Raw genomic sequence first — 16,041 nt, 5'->3', positions numbered from 1 at the left:
TGATATGTATAAATGAAGTTTAGATCATGCCTATGTATGTTTAATTATTAAACATATTATGAAAATTATTTTCATGTATTGAAATATATAGTATGTTTTACTTAAAATTCTTGTAGAATAGTTTTACAAACTGAAACACACGTTTCACATACTTAATTTTGATTTAAGTTTGAATGATCTACATTTAAAAATTGAAGATCATTAAGACACCACATAACTCGATGGGCAAAGGATTAGCATGAATCAGGTCCTTCTAATAGGTTAGACCTAGGGTTAAAAATACATATAGATCAAGTAGAGAAATTGATTAAAATCTAATCAAGTGTTGAATTAGATCAGGTCAGTATTTCTCTAAATCAATCTCAATAGTTGAAGTTTGATTAAGCCCATGTGTTTGACCCTAATAAATAGACCACGATCATGACTTCATTGTTGAGCCTGAATCTTCTGGTATGTCCAATTGAAACTAATTAATCAGTTGGTGTCTAAGGTAAGTTTGGCAGATTTGATTAAGTGATTTTTAATTGGGAGCTATTCACCTAGATGCGTCTATGGTGAGTTAAGGGTGTATCCCTCCCGCTGATCTTACTTACCTGGCCAACATGGTAGGTTATGTTTTGATTAGGTTACTAATTGATTCATGCAGATCCATGCCATTAAGGTGAATCAGTGTAACTGATTTAGGTATCTTTAGACCAGCTTGTACTTAATCCTTTACATGACTTGGTGAAGTCAGTGGGAGGATTTGCAGCTTGTAGGTTGACTTCTTCTCTTATTCTCAAGTCAATAAAATCAAATCTTCTAAATTATTAGGTCCATAAAGTGATAAAAATATGAGATAACTTGGTCATTGCCTCCCATTAAGGTGCATGATAATGAGTCTAATATTTTAAATAGGCATTGGAGGCACCACATGCCTAGTGTCTATTGCATATTGAAATTATAATTCATCATGTAACCATCATAATGTATCATTAGATCAATGCTCAGGTTGGTCGAGTCACACTCGGATCTGAACATTCATTTGTTGAATGCACTTGATGTGTCATGTTAATGGTTGGACCTAATCAAGATTTTTAGTAGAGGCGCTACATGCCTGCTGAAGGGATGCCTGGGGTAAATTTATTGCTAAAAGTTGTTTGGAGAAATAATTGATTATGAACCTACCCATGGATGTACTAAGGTTGGTCAAGCCACACTCGGGCCCGAATGCAGTCCGTGTGGATTCTAGTACCTGCTAAAAAATTAGTGTAATTCCTCGAGTTAGAGGTAGAGGCTACCAATTTGTAAAAATAGTGAGAGAACCTTTAGACTGAAGTCTATATCTTTAGGATTAAAAAAAATAATTCATATACTAATAGGCTAATATTTTCTCTTTTTAGTTATGGCCAACATACTATCCCTCCATTCGCTATTGGACAGTGACAAGCTCATCGAACCCAACTTCAATAGCTGGTATCGAAAGTTGAAGATCATATTGAAGCACGAGAGAATTTTATATATTCTTACGGATTAGGCACCTGAAGAATCTACAGCCAATGCTCCTCATGCTGTGAGAGATACTTACATGAAGTGGCTCCATGATCGCATGACTGTGCATTGTTGCATGATGAGGGCAGTTATGAATGATGAACTTAGTCGTAAGGTTGAAGATGCACAGCTAGAGGAGATGATTCAAATATTGAATAAGTCCTTCGACACCCCTGAGGATGTGGAGAGACATAAAACCTCCTGTACAGTATTTAATTTCCATATGCGAGAGGAGACTTCAGTCATCGTTCATGTATTATACATTATTGAGCAGATTGAATGCCTTAGCAAACTTGACTTTCCATTGTATGAACAGTTAGGTAAGGATGCTATCCTCAATTCACTATCGAAATCCTACCTATCCTTTCTCAGTCATTATAGAATGACGAAGCCTGCAATAAAATATCATGGTTTGCTAGAGTTACTATAGACTTTTGAGAAGGATCACCAGCTCCAGAAGGAGCCAATGAATTTAGTGGGAGGGTCATTTGTAGGGCGTCAATCCTCTAGGAGAGAAAAGAAAAAAAAGATACAGAAATCCCATACCGTCAATCCTAAGCAAAGCAAACCATCAAAAGTTGACAAGAGCCAGGCAGAATGCTTTTTCCGTAAGAAGCTGGATCATTGAAAAAGGTATTGTCCTGCTTATATAGCCACCCTTGACCCAAATAGGCCTAAGAACAAGAGAAAGAGGCAAGTAGTTGCTTCACAAGGTATTTATATGATAACACCTTATAATTTTTCTGTTTGTGATACTACTACTTGGGTATTGATACCGGAAGTTCTATTAATATATGCAATTCATTGCAGGGACTGCAGGTAAGTAAAAAATTTTGAGAGGGCGAGTGGTTTCTTAACATTGGAGATGGAAGCCTTGTTTCAGTTCTAGCCTTGAAAACTTTACAGCTTGTCTTCGAGTTCAATAGTGTCATGTTGGATGATTATCATTATTGTCCCTCCTTTATGATGAATGTCATCTCTGTAGGCCTTTTGGACAAACTTGGTTACAAATTTATAATAAAAGATGATTTTTGTGATATCATTATGAATGATACTATAATTATACGTGGACAATTGAAACATGACATATACATAATATCATGATCTGTTAGTGTAATGTACACACCTAGTAAATGCCCCAAAATAGATAATGTCAGTGAATCCTACCTTTGGCATTATAGGCTTGGTTATGTGAACAAGAATAGGATTGACAGATTGATCAAGGAATGTATCCTTGAGATAGATGATTGTGAATCATTGCCTACCTGTGAGTCCTATCTACTTGGTAAGATGACTAAGTCACCTTTTAAAGAAAAAGTGAGAGAGCCAGCGATGTCCTAGGTCTAATACATACTGAAGTATGTAGGCCTATGAACATAAGTGCCAGAGGAGAATACTACTACTTCATTACGTTTACAGACGACCTATCTAGCTATGGATCTATCTTATGAAGAATAAGTCAAAATCATTTAAAATGTTTAAATGATTCCATGCTGAAGTAGAGAAATAAACTGAAAAGAGTATTAAGATCCTTCGATCAAACTGAGGAGGTGAATACCTCACCAGTGAGTTTCTGACATATCTGGAAGAGAATAAGATTCTCTCATAATAGACCCCTCCTAGAACACCACAACATAATGGTATATCCGAGAGGAGGAATCAAATCTTGTTAGATATGGTTCGGTCCATGATGGACTTTTTCAGTCTGTCAATCTCTTTTTTTGGGGATATGCTCTAGAGACTGCCTGCTACATTTTGAATAAGGTACCTAGCAAGTTTGTTGATAAAACTCCACATAAGATATAGACTGGATGTAAGCCAATGCTCTCACACCTTAGGATCTAGGGATGTTCAGCTTATGTCAAGCATTTAAAGACAGATATGTGAAAATTTCAGTGTAGGGGTAAAATGATAATTTTAAATTTTTTTTAAAATTATAATTTTATAATAAAAATTATTAATTAATCTAATTAATTAACATATATTAATCCTACACAAGGATCTAAATATGATATATATAGCATGCATTTAAATTTAAAATTTCAAATTCTACAGTAAACGTTTTACTGTTATGTGTTCAGAACACGTTATCTTCGTGCAGGTAGTCGATCGCTATAGTTTGATCACCATCAGAAAGGTTTGATCATCGCAATACAGCCATACAGTATGTCTGGCCTCCGCAGATCATCCACACGAAGCTTCCGATCTGATCGGCTCCTCCCGAATGCTAGTTCATTGCAGAACCCTTTTGACGGTCGATGCTGATCGAACTCCTTCGATCGGTGTCTGTCGATTTCTCAGATACTTTGGATCATCAACAAAGGTACTTGAGAGGTTGATGAAGCTCTTCCTGAAGTTTGGTGGGCTCATGACACTCGTAGCTCACCTTCTCACTTCCCAAACCCTAGGCAATAACCCTAGGGTACTCACAGAAAACCCTGCGCCCATTCTCTCTTCTTTTCTTTTCTCTTCTTTTCTTTTCTTTTCTCATGCAGAAGGCCTTTCTCACACCACCCTTTCTCTCTCGGATCAGATAGCGCATGCCCCACCTTCTCTCTCATTTTAAAATAGTGCAAGACCATGTCTTTTTAGCATTTTCACTACGTGAGAGGATAAAGCTAGGTGGTTGCTCACTTGAATTCAAATCGAATTTGAATTCAAATGCCAACCAACCTATCCTTATCCACTCAAGGCATGAGAAGAGAAGGGGCGTGGGTTCTTTGTGCATAGAGAATTTACATGAGAAACTTTTTTTCGTGTAGAGAATGGGGTGCATAAAAGGCTAAGGCGGCGCATGGATTAGTTGCGCATTCAAATTCAAACATCATTTGAATTTGAATGGCCAACCAACCAATCTTTATCCACCCAAATGGCGCACAAAGGAGGGCGTGGGAAGGCTTCTGCATGGGAGAAAATTCATGAGAACTCATTTCTCATGAATTCAAATAGGTGCAAGTGAGGTGAGGTGGCGCAGGGAGATAAGTCAAAGGTGGTTTGAAATTTTAAACCAATCTAATTGAACCAACTTTATCAAAATAGATTAGGCACAATTAGACTAAGTTAAATCCAACATAATTAGACTTAATTAGGCTCAATAAAATCCTAATCAAATCAGAAATTGACTAAGCCCAACCTATGATTAGATCAGGGACCAAACCACCTCAGCGATTAGGTCAACTCTTAACCTAATCGGGTCAAACCCAATTGAATCTAATTCAATTAGACTTGATCCAAAAATAATTACTCCATCAAATTAAGTTAATTAGTGATCAAATTACTAATTAAATCTCTCATAAATACTGAGTCCAAATCCGATGGGCAATCAGGCATCAAAGTCCATCGATATGAAACCTTGATCGAAGAGTCCCAAACCAGTGGGACTCTTGATCCCGGTATCCAAAATATGTGAAACTCATGATCAGAGAATTTAGATTCTCGATAATAGAGTCCCAGACATGTAGGACTCAGAGTCTCCAAATATTAAGACTCTTGGTCGAAGAGTCCTAGTCCAGTGGGACTCTTCACCAGCCATCAGATCAGATAGGAACCAATAATGTGTGACCCCGCAGGTTCGAACCTAAGCCGGTAGCACAGGAACCAATTTCTATACTAATCGAAGTGACCATCTAGCAATGGTACCCAACATCTGGATAGGTCGAATAGTCATAATCGCAACATTCAGAACCTACACGAATATGGTTACTGTATAATTCGTCCCTTTTGACCCCTGTGTATAGGATGACTCAGGGTTAAATTGTCAACCCTGATCAGATCATCCGAATCATGCTCAACTCAAATAGTCCTGTGACTCCTTACTAGGACTACCCTGGCCAAGGTTTTGCGAAATTGAAACACGATTGTACACAGCTCCTGAACTGGAGTGGTCAATCCCATCTTGACATACGCACCGATAAGTCAAGTACTTGACTACACCCAGCAGCCTTCCGTCACTGAATTAGAAATTCAGGTAGTCCAGTGCCTAAGTGCAGTGAGTTGCTTGCAAGTCACCATGGTGGTCTCAGGTTGGAGGGACAGTTATACCCATATCCCATCGGAGCAAATCTTGACAGCAGAAAAAGCTCCAGAGTCGGTCACGTTCAGTGCAGATGTACCCTTACATCTCACCTATATGCCATACCAGTGTCTCCACACTCATTGATTAAAAGGATAACCAACCTATATGGCACACAACGACCTATGCTTGATAAACGTTATTGTCCTTGGTAACAACGTATCATTTGATCATGAACAGGTTTAAGGACTAAACGATAAATCCTCCTTTGTCGAGTCTAAATAGTCCTAAGGACTTCACCACAACACAGGAGTTCATTAGAAGATGAAATAATTTGTGATGAAAAAAAATATCAAAATAACTTTTATTTATTTATAAATTATATACTAATATAAGAATGAGTACAACCGTCAACAGGCTGACGATTGGCTTTGGGACACTATTCCCAATAATCTCTTATTGGGAATAGTGTCCCAAAGCCAATTATCAGCCTGTTGACGGTTGTGCTCATTTTTGTATTTATATATGAATTATAAATTAATAAAAATTATTTTAGTATTTTTTCATCACAAAATATTTCATCTTCTAATGAATTCCTATGTTGTGGTGAAGTCCTTAGGACTATTTAGACTCGACAAAGGAAGATTTGTCATTTAGTCCTTAAACCAGTTCGCGATCAAATGATACGTTGTTACCAAGGACAACAACGTTTATCAAGCATAGGGCATTGTATGCCATATAGGTTGGTTGTCCTCTTAACCAAAGAGTGTGGATACACTGGTATGGCATACAGGTGAGATGTAAGGGTACATCTGCACTGAACGTGACCGACTTCGAAGCTATTTCTACTGTCAAGATTTACTCCGATGGAATATGGGTATAAATATCCCTCCGACCCGAGACCGCCACGGTGACTTGCAAGCAACTCACTGCACTTAGGCACTGGACTACCTGAATTTTTAATTCAGTGATGGAAGGCTGCTGGGTGTAGTCAAGTACTTGACTTATCAGTGCGTGTGTCAAGATGGGATTGACCACTCTAGTTTAGGAGTTGTGTACAGTCGTGTTTCAATTTAGCAAAATCTTGGCCAGGGTAGTCCTTGTGAGGAGTCACAGGACTGTTTGAGTTGAGCACGATTCGGATGATCTGATCAAGGTTGACAGTTCAACCCTGAGTCATCCTAAACACAGGGGTCAAAAGGATGAATTATACAGTAACCATATTCATGTAGGTTCTGAGTGTTGTGATTGTGACTCTTCGACCTATCTGGATGTCGGGTACCATTTCTAGATGGTCACTTCGATTAGTACAGGAATTGGTTCCTGTGCTACTGGCTTAGGTTCGAACCTGCGGGGTCACACATATTAGAGGTTCCTATCTGATCTGATGGCTGATATAGAATCCTAGATGTTTGGAACTCAGTGATCGAGAATCAAGATTCTCTGATCATGAGTTCCACACATTATGGGTACCGAGGTCAAGAGTCCCACTGGCTAGGACTTTTCGATCAGGATTACATATCGATGAATTCTGATGCACGATTGCCCATCGAATTTGGACTCAATATTTATGAGAGGTTTAATTAGTGATTTGATCACTAATTAACTCAATTTGATTGAGTAATTATTTTTGGATCAAGTTCAATTGAATTGGATTCAATTGGGTTTGACCCGATTAGGTTAAGAGTTGACCTAATCGTCAAGATGGTTTGGTCCCTGATTTGATCAGGGGTTGGGCTTAGTCAATTTTTTATTTGATTAGAATTTTATTGAGCCAAATTAAGTCTAATTTAGTTGGGTTTAAATTAGTCTAATTGGACCTAAATTATTTGGTTCAATTAGGTTGGTTTAAATAATTAAACCATCTTGACCCAATCTCCATGCGCCACCTCACTTCCATTGCACCCATTTGAATTCATGAGAAGAAACTTCTCATGAATTATTTTCTCATGCCAAGCCCTCTCCACGCCCCACTTTAATGTGCCATATGAATAGATAAGGATGATTGGTTGGCCATTCAAATTCAAAATAAATTTTGAATTTGAATGGGCAATCAATCTTTGCACCTTATCCCTTTTTTTATGTCCTATTTATTACATGAGAAAAGATTTCTCATGAAATCACTCTATGCACAATTTAAGCCATGCCTCACGCCTTTAGTGGATAAGGGATGAGTTGGTGTCTATTTGAATTCAAATTTTGATTTGAATTCAAATGTGCAATTACTCATCTTTATCTTTTCTTTTGGATAAGACATTTGATGTTGTTATAAAAGGAGGAGAAGAGTGGGGCATGCAAGAAGAAGATTTTTGAAGAAAAATTCTGAGGCATGAGAAGTCTTGTGCATGAGAAGGAAGTCCATATCCTTCCAAGAGAAAAAGAAAAAAAAGAAAGAAAAGTGGGTGCAAGGTTTCCAGTGAGTTTCCTAGAGTTTTAGTCTGGGGTTCGGGTAGTGAGAAAGTGAGCTACGAGTATCGCGAGCCCATAAAATCTCAGAAAGATCTTCAACATCTTCTCAAGCACATCTGTTAATAATTTGAAATATCCAAAGAGTCAACAGACATCGATCGAAGAAATTCGATCAGCATTGGCTGTCAAAAGGGCTCTACAACGAGCTAGCACTCATGAGGAGTCGATCAGACCGGGAGCTTCGTGTGGATGATCTGCAGAGTCCAAACATACTATGTGGCTGCGTCGCAACAATCAGATTCTTCCGATGGTGATTAGATTACGGTGATCTACTATCTGCACAAAGGTATTGTGTTCTGAACACATTATACTAAAGTGTTTACTGTTTGAATTTGAAATTCAAATTTAAATGAATGCATGCTATATATCATATTTAGATCATAGTGTAGGATAAATTCATATTAATTAATTAGATTAATTAATATTTTTCTACTATAAAATTATAATTTTGAAAAAGTTTTAAAATTATCATTTTACCCCTGTACTAAATTTTTCTCACAAATGGTATCAAAGTAAGGTTTTAAGATATGATATATATATTTACATGCGTAGATTAAGTTGTAATCTAAAAGTTTAAATTTGAAATTTAAAATTTAAAATTTAAATTTTGAAAGTTGTTCGAAATTTAAAATTCAAAAATTTAAAATTCAAAATTTAAAATTTGAAATTTAAAATTTGAAATTCAAAATTTAAAATTCAAAAATAAAATTTGAAATTTGAAATTCAAAATTTTAAAAATTTGAAATTTGTTTGAAATTTAAAATTTAAAATTTAAAATTTAAAATTTAAAATTTATAATTTAAATTTTAAAATTGATATATTTAGATATACTTGATCCAAGTAGCAAGTAATCGAATTGGGTTGGTTGCCATGGCCGTCCGATCATAGAAGAAAGTAGGGTTTAAAGGCCCTCTCCTCCCATTCGATGGGATCTCCTATGGTGGTAGGGGTGCCGCTGCAATTATATCCCATGCAGATGAAGCAGCGAAAGGAATTAATTGTAAAGGTTCAATTGTAAAATTTATCATGAATGTGTTAGATTAGATCTAAAGGAATATTCATGATTTATTTTGATTGAGTTATTTTCTGTTATGTAATTAGCAATAGGATTGCTATTTATGAAATGTGCTGATCGATTTGTGAAATGAGTCAACATATTTGGTGAACAGAAAATAAAACCTTTCAAATTTGAAAATAATTTTCAAAATGCCAAATCCTGACCCATCAGCCCAAATACTTAATTAAAAGAATTAAGTGTTGTCTAGTAGGTCTAGAATTATGAATTAAGACCTAAGACAATTGCATAAACTTGTGGGTCAATGGGTTAGATGGATTAGGTCCATAATTGGGTTAGACCTAAGGTTAGCTTAAAGAAATGGACTAAATTAGAGTAATTGATCAAATATAATCAAAAGTTAAATTAGATTAGGTCAAGGATACTCTAGACTAAACTCCAATAGTTGTAGTTGAATGGGTCCATGTGTTTAACTAGACCAAGATGGACATAATTCATGGCTATGCGGTGGAACCCTATTTACTAAGTTGATCAAATTAAAAATAATGAACCGGTTGGTGTCTAAGGTAAGTTTGGCAGTTTGACCAGTGGTTTTTAAGCGGAAGCTACTCGCAGTGATTCGATCTCTGACGAGTTAATGGCTTATCCCCACCACTGATCTCACTTACCTGGCCAACCTGGTGAATTAGATTTTGATTAGATCACTTGGTGATTAGGACTCACTCATATCATTAGGTAAATCAGTTTGACTGATTTAGGTGCTCCTAATGCCAGCTTTAATTAAATCTTTTTTAATCTGACTTGAAGTCAGTGGGAGGATTGAAATTGACTGGATATTTTCTTCTCATCTATCCTTTAATAAAATCTTCAAAAATTATTAGGTCCCTAAAAATGATTAAGTTATATTGATAACTAAGTCATAACCTCCCATTAAGTGAGTGATAATGAGTCTATTAGTTTAATAATCATTGGAGGCCCAAAGATCGGGTGCTTATTGACTAATAGAATTATCATTCATAATATGATAATTTGGTTTGAGTCTTTCTGATGGTGATCAGGTTGGCCGGCCAAAGTCGGGCCTGATCATTTATTGGTCTGATTCACCAAATCAAATCATGTTAATGGTTGGACCTAACCAGATCTTTTCAGTGGAGGCTAAAGCCTACTGATTAGGTTCTGGGGCAAAATCAATTACTAGAAGTTGTTTAGAGAAACAACTGGTTATGAACCTACCCATAGAAGTACATAGGTTGACCAACCAAAGTTGGGCTCGTGTGTAGTCTGTGTGGATTCTAGTACTCACTAAGGAATTAAAGTAATTTCTCAAATTAGAGGTTGAGGCTACCAGTTCGTAAAAATACTGGGAGAAACTTTAGACTAAAGTCCAAGTCTTTAGTATTTATAATTTATGTACTAATAGAGGTCTGATTTTCCTTTATGCAGCTATGGCCACTACCCTGTCCCTCCAGTCATTATTAGATAATGACAAGCTCATGGGACCTAATTTCGATAGCTGGTATCAAAAATTAAAAATCGTCCTTGAGCATGAGTAGATCCTTTATGTAGTAACGGATCCTGCACCTAAGGAGCCAGCCCTGAACGCTTGAGGAACGGTATGAGACACTTACCAGAAGTGGCTCAACGATCGCACCACCGTTCGGTCCATAATGCTGGCGGCAATGAATGATGAGTTCAGCTGTAGGTTCAAGAATGCCCAGCCCCAGGAGATGCTTCAATTGTTGAACGACTCCTTTGGCACGCCTGACGATGTTGAGAGGCACAAAACTAGTTGTGCCATTTTCAATGCTCAGATGAGGGATGGAGCCTCAGTCACTGATCATGTACTGTACATGATTGAAATGATTGAGTGCCTAAGTAAACTGGGCTTTCCCTTGCATGAGCAGCTCGGTAAGGATGCGATCCTTAATTCATTACCCAAGACCTTCCTCCCCTTTCTTACTCATTTTTGGATGACAAAACCTGCAGTGAACTACCACGGCTTGTTGGGGTTGCTGCAGAACTTTGAGAAGGATCACCAGCTCCATAAGGAGTCGGTGAATGTTGTGGGAGGGTCTTCTTCTGATCGTCGACCCTTTAAGAAAGGGAAGAAGAAGAACAAAAAGAGGAAGAATAAGAAGGTGCAGCTGCATGCTGGGACGTCTGCAAAGGGTTAGACCAAGAAGCGCAAGCCTGACCAGAGCCAGGCGGAGTGCTTCTTTTGTAAGAAGCAGGGGCACTAGAAGAGGAACTGTCCTCTATACATTGCCTCCCTGGACCCGAACAGGCCGAAGAAGAAGCAAGGTACTTATATGATAACACCTTGCAATTTTTTCATTTGTGATACTACTGCCTGGGTATTGGATACCGGAAACCCTTATCATATTTGCAATTCGATGTAGGGTCTGCAGGTCAGTAGGAGATTTGATGAAGGCGAGAGGTTCCTAAACGTTGGAGATGGAAGCAAAGTTTCAGTTCTAGCATTAGGAATCATGAACCTTGTAATCAATTCTCGAAACATAATTCTGAGTGAATGTCACTATTGTCCAAGCTTTTTATTAAATATTATTTCTGTAGGCCTTTTGGCCATGAACGGTTATCAATTTTTAATAAAAAGAAATATTTACAATATCATTTTGAATGGTGTTACAATATTTGTTGGACAACTTAATAATGGAATTTACTTTCTATCACAACCTGTTAATGTGGTTCAAACCTCCGGTAAACGCCCTAGAATAGATAATGTGTCAGAAGTCTACCTTTGGCACTGTAGGCTAGGTCATATCAATAAGAACAAGATAAACAGATTGGCTCAAGAAGGAATTCTTGAAGTAGGTGATTGTGAATTACTTCCAACCTGTGAGTCCTGTCTTCTTGATAAAATGACCAAGTCACCTTTTACTAGAAAAGGTGAGCGAGCCAGTGAACTCTTGGCTCTGGTACATTTTGATGTATGTGGACCCATGAGCTCAAGTGCAAGAGGTAGATATTTCTACTTCATAACCTTCACAGATGATCTATCGAGGTATGGGTATGTCTATTTAATGAAGCATAAGTCAGAGTCGTTTGAAATGTTCAAACTATTTCGAAATGAGGTAGAAAAACAAACTCGAAAGTGTATTAAAACTCTTCGATCTGATCGAAGAGGTGAATACCTTTCCAATGATTTTCTGACATATCTTGGGGAGAATGGGATTATCTCTCAGTGGACCCCTCTTGGAACACCACAACATAATGGTGTATCTGAAAGGAGGAATCGGACCTTGTTGGACATGATTCGATCCATGATGGGGTTTGCTGGTCTGCCGATCTCCCTCTGGGGATATGCACTCGAATCGGCTTGTTACTTTCTAAATAGAGTTTCGAGTAAGTCTGTAACCAAAATGCCATATGAGATATGGATAGGATGTAAGCTAGTACTCTCGCACCTTAGGGTTTGGGGGTGTCCAGCTTATGTTAAATGTTTAATTATGGACAAGCTTGGACCTAGGTCTGACAAGTATAATTTTATAGGATACCCAAAAGAGACCAAAGGGTATTACTTCTACCTAGCTGATGAGCAAAAAGTGTTTGTCAGCCTTAAGGCAATCTTTTTAGAAAAGGAGTTCCTTGGTGAAGGGACTGTTGCCTCTAAGGTCGAACTTGACGAAGTTCGACAGGTGAAAAAATCGACACAAGTTACTGAACCTGAACCGGATTTGATTAGATCAGATCCGGAGCCCATTGTTCAAGCACCCTTAAGGTGATCTGGTAGAGTACCACGTCAACCGGACAGCTACTATGGTTTTTTGGTCCAGGATGATGATCCTATCGAACTTGATAAAAATGATGAGGATCCGATCACCTACATGGATGCAATGCAGAGACCCGACTCTGAGAAATGGCTAGAGGTCATGAAATTCGAAATGGAGTCCATGAAGGTCAATGATGTGTGGACATTGGTTGACCCACCCGAAGGAGTAAAACCCATAGGGTGTAAGTGGGTCTTCAAGAGGAAGAGGGGCACAGACGAAAAGGTGGAAACCTATAAAGTCCATCTGGTTGCCAAGCGATATCGTCAATGTTATGGTATAGACTATGACGAGACGTTTTCTCCTGTGGCAATGCTTAAATCCATTCGGATTATGCTTGCGATAGCTGCCCATCTGGACTATGAAATCTGGCAGATGGATGTGAAGACAGCTTTCATAAATGGAGAGCAGGATGAAGAGGTGTATATGATACAACCTGAAGGATTCACATCCACTGATGAGTCTAAGGTGTGCAGACTACAGAGGTCCATTTATAGACTTAAGCAGGCATCCCAGAGTTGGAACATACGTTTTGATAGGACGATCAAGACGTATGGCTTTGTTAAGAACGGAGAAGAGCTCTGCATTTATAAGTGGGCTAATGGTCCAGTTCTACTCTACTGTGACAGCTCTGGAGCCATTGCTTAGGCGAAGGAACCCAAGGCACACCAGCGGACGAAGCATATTCTGCATCGCTACCATCTCATCTGAAAAATTATGGATCGAGGTGACGTCGATCTTCAGAAGATCGACGGGAAGAAGAACCTGGCTGACCCATTCACTAAAGCCATTGCGGTGAAGGAGTTCGTCGACTACAAGTCGAAGATGGGTATTAGATACTACACCGATTGGCTTTAGGCCAAGTGGGAGATTGTTAGGAATAGTATCCCAAAATCAATCATTAGCCTGTTGACGGTTGTGCTCATTTTGTATTTGTACATAAATTATGAATTAATAAAAATTATTTTGATATTTTTTCATCACAAAATGTTTCATCTTTTAATGAACTCCTATGTTGTGGTGAAGTCCTTAGGACTATTTAGACTCGACAAAGGAGGATTTGTCGTTTAGTCCTTAAACCAGTTCGCGATCAAATGATACGTTGTTACCAAGGATAACAACGTTTATCAAGCATAGGGCGTTGTATGCCATATAGGTTAGTTGTCCTCTTACCAAGGAGTGTGGATACACTGGTATGGCATATAGGTGAGATGTAAGGGTACATCTGCACTGAATGTGACCGACTCCAAAGCTATTTCTACTATCAAGATTTGCTCCGATGGAATATGGGTATAAATATTTCTCCGACCTGAGACCGCCACGGTGACTTGCAAGCAACTCACTGCACTTAGGCACTGGACTATCTGAATTTTTAATTCAGTGACGGAAGGTTGCTGGGTGTAGTCAAGTACTTGACTTATCGATGCGTGTGTCAAGATGGGATTGACCACTCCTGTTTAGGAGCTGTGTACAGTCATGTTTCAATTTAGCAAAATCTTGGCCAGGGTAGTCCTTGTGAGGAGTCACAAGACTATTTGAGTTGAGCACGATTCGGATGATCTGATCAGAGTTGACAGTTTAACCCTAAGTCATCCTAAACACAGGGGTCAAAAGGATGAATTATACAGTAACCATATTTATGTAGGTTCTAAGTTTTGCAATTGTGACTCTTCGACCTATCCGAATGTCGAGTACCATTGCTAGATGGTCACTTCGATTAGTACAGAAATTGGTTCCTGTGCTACCGGCCTAAGTTCGAACCTGCGGGGTCACACACATTAGAGATTCCTATCTGATCTGATGACTGATATAGAATCCTACATGTTTGGGACTCAGTGATCGAGAATCAGAATTCTCTAATCATGAGTTCCACATATTATGGGTACCGGGGTCAAGAGTCCCACTGGTTGGGACTTTTCGATCAGGGTTACATATCGATGAATTCTGATGCACGATTACCCATCAAATTTGGACTCAATATTTATGAGAGATTTAATTAGTGATTTAATCACTAATTAATTCAATTTGATTGAGTAATTATTTTTGGATCAAGTCCAATTGAATTGGATTCAATTGGGTTTGACCCGATTAGGTTAAGAGTTGACCTAATCGTCAAGATGGTTTGGTCCCTGATTTGATCAGGGGTTGGGCTTAGTCAATTTTTGATTTGATTAAGATTTTATTGAGCATATATAAGCCTAATTTAGTTGGATTTAAATTAGTCTAATTGGACCTAAATTATTTGGTTCAATTAGGTTGGTTTAAATAATTAAACCACCTTGACCCAATCTCCATGCACCACCTCACTTCCATTGCACCCATTTGAATTCATGAGAAGGAACTTCTCATGAATTATTTTCTTATGCCAAGCCCTCTCCATGCCCCACTTTAATATGCCATATGAATGGATAAGGATGATTGGTTGGCCATTCAAATTCAAAATAAAGTTTGAATTTGAATGGGCAATCAATCTTTGCACCTTATCCCTTTTTTTACACCCTATTTATTACATAAGAAAAGGTTTCTCACAAAATCACTCCATGCACAATTAAAGCCACGTCTCACGCCTTTAGTGGATAAGGGATGAGTTGGTGTCCATTTGAATTTAAATTTTGATTTGAATTCAAATGTGCAATTACTCATCTTTATCTTTTCTTTTGGATAAGACATTTGATGTTGTTATAAAAGGAGGAGAAGAGTGGGGCGTGCAAGAAGAAGATTTTTGGAGAAAAATTCTGGAGCGTGAGAAGTCTTGTGCATGAGAAGGAAGTCCATATCCTTCCAAGAAAAAAAGAAAGAAAAGTGGGTGCAAGATTTTCAGTGAGTTTCTTAGAGTTTTAGCCTGGAGTTCGGGAAGTGAAAAAGTGAGCTATGAGTGTCGTGAGCCCACAAAATCTCAGGAAAATCTTCAACATCCTCTCAAGCATGTCTGTTGATGATTTGAAATATCTGAAGAATCAACAGACATCGATCGAAAGAATTCGATCAGCATCGGCCGTCAAAAGGGCTCTACAACGAGCTTGCACTCGTGAGGAGTCGATCAGATCGGGAGCTTCATGTGGATGATCCACAGAGGCCAGACATGCTGTGTGGCTGCATTGTGATGATCAGATTCTCCCGACGGTGATCAGATTGCGGCGATCTACTATCCGCACAAAGGTATTGTGTTCTGAACACATTACACTAAAGTGTTTACTGTTTGAATTTGAAATTCAAATTTAAATGAA

The sequence above is a fragment of the Elaeis guineensis genome, chromosome 11, assembly GCF_000442705.2.
Source record: "Elaeis guineensis isolate ETL-2024a chromosome 11, EG11, whole genome shotgun sequence".
Classification (NCBI taxonomy): Eukaryota; Viridiplantae; Streptophyta; class Magnoliopsida; order Arecales; family Arecaceae; genus Elaeis; species Elaeis guineensis.
This window is presented reverse-complemented; position numbering follows the sequence as displayed.